A 2443-nucleotide genomic window follows, 5' to 3' on the forward strand; every position below is an offset into this window, starting at 1 on the left:
CTATTTCCTATATGTATATAAATGTGGAAGGATAGATATCCAGAATTGCTCTTTATTATATAGGGGAGATGTATTTAGGTAAGAGTATGGCAGTCTGATTGAAGGCAATTCCTAATCGATCGCTCAATCATTAATAAATCTCTTGGCGTTTATTTTACTATCAAATGCAAGATAGATTCCAATCAGCCATTCAAAGCAGAATAGTCTCATGATATATCGAGAAATAAAACAAGAAGTAAAACTCTCAAGTTTAGTCGTATCAGTGACAAAATTAAGACCAGCCGACCAATGGTTGAAAAATAGTCCCAAGTGTGTTATAGCCTTCCCATGAACTCTGGTCTGCGGCTCACAGCAGTGAGACGTTAGAACCAAGACTTGCCCATGATAGATATGCTATGGCTTCCGCCTCGTGTGTGATATAATCATAATTTCAGACCAAACAATGGACCACAGCTACCATATAACGTAACGTGCCATCAGCCAAGGCCTTCGTCCACCACTCCGACCCTCTACTGGGATCCTACCTATCCCCCTCCCCCCTCCCGGTGCCTTTAACAAACCACCTCCCTCGACAAGAGGCGTTGAAATAGTGCTGTGCTCATATCCGCTAGGGAAGCAGTGTTGCCAACGCCCTCCTCGTAGGAATTAATTCTCGCTGTTTGTTACAGACCCTGTTAGTGCATTTCCGTCCATTTGTGGGTCCCCCTATTTCTTGACACTTGTTCTCCTTCCTGTTGGTGTCTTGGTTCCTGTCTCTTTTTTTTTATCAGCATTTTCTTTGTCGAGTAATCGTGAGAATAGATTTCACGCCACCCAAAAGTAATTTCATCTTTTTATTTCCATTTAGTCATTTATGATTGATTGGTTAGGAGTTATCTGGCATCTAGTCATCTGCTAATTTACGATATTTGATGATCTAGGAATATTTAAAATATTGATAAAGAGCGTTTTCTCTCTCTCTCTCTCTCTCTCTCTCTCTCTCTCTCTCTCTCTCGTCATGATCGGCAAAGCTGTACTAATCAGGGACACTGTGTTGGTTTCCTGTCAGCGATCAAAAGAAAATCTCCCACCATCACCACCAATGGCCAGCGTGTTGATGAAAACAGACTGAGCCCCATGAATTAGACCATGTCCGATGCCTTTTTCCTGTAGTGGACTAGAAACTGCTGCATTTGTTGTTGTTGTTTTAGCAGTCATCTTTTGACGGGCTGCATACACTATTTCATTATTTCATAATGCTCTTTTTTTTTTACATGTAATTAATTTGAGATGATTTGCTTTTAATGTTATTTGAGACCCTGATACATACGTACATAACCTGTTATTTTTAACATAATTACATTTTTTTTCATTCAAAAATATCTTGCAATATCTTAAAAATGACCAAGAATAGTTTTGCTACTTCAAGTTTTTATTTCCATCCAAAAATATCTTAACAATGGCCAAAAGTAGTTTTTCTACTTTTAAGTTTTTTTTCATTAAAAAATATCTTGCAATATCTTAACAATGGCCAAAAGTAGTTTTTTTTTCATTCAAAAATATGTTACCAATGGCCAAAAGTAGTTTCCCAAGAAATTCTTCTAAAGTCGCAGAAAAATAGAATAGATTAATTCGTTGCCTTTCCTCACTAGTGAGGTAAGCTCTTTCATAGAGCTTAAAGTTATTAAAATTATTTAAAATTATTATTTAAAAATTTATTATTCCAACGCTTTTTATTCATATTTTGTTTAATCTATGAGTGTTATGCTTTTTGAGAGTGCCATTTTGATCCGTATTTATATAATTTTATATATGATTATCGAGAATTCGTAAAAATTATTTCCTGTTAGCGAACTGACTTGAATTTATCTTTCATTATATTGATTTGCTCACCAATCTATTGTGGATTTATTAGACCTACATTATTTTCTCTGGCATCTTATTTTTGATGAATTTAATAATGAGAATACGGTTAGTTTACAGATATTGTTGGCCGTATATTGATGGTGAAAATGCTTCCTGTAGGTTGTGTGGTGAATCACGTAAGCATACACTACATCATTATATATTGGAATGTAGAAACTTATCAGAATTCAGTGGTGAATCACGTAAGCATACACAACATCATTATATATTGGAATGTAGATCACGTAAGCATACACTACATCATTATATATTGGAATGTAGAAACTTATCAGTATTCAGAAATGACAGTTTTAACAATGTAAGAGATCAGTTATGTTTTCAAATAATGATGGTTGTACCCAAATTGTCAAAAAGTTAACTAACTTTTACTGGAACAAATAACCTAGCCATTGTTTGATTTGCTTTGTATAAAACTGTTTGATGATATTATGCATATTATTTATATTATGTATCATGCAAATGTTATCGAATTGGAACTATTAAGAATTAGCCTAAATATTAACATATTTGATTATATAAACCTAATATCTAAATGAGG

The sequence above is a fragment of the Palaemon carinicauda genome, chromosome 8 (assembly GCF_036898095.1).
Source record: "Palaemon carinicauda isolate YSFRI2023 chromosome 8, ASM3689809v2, whole genome shotgun sequence".
NCBI classification, from domain to species: domain Eukaryota; kingdom Metazoa; phylum Arthropoda; class Malacostraca; order Decapoda; family Palaemonidae; genus Palaemon; species Palaemon carinicauda.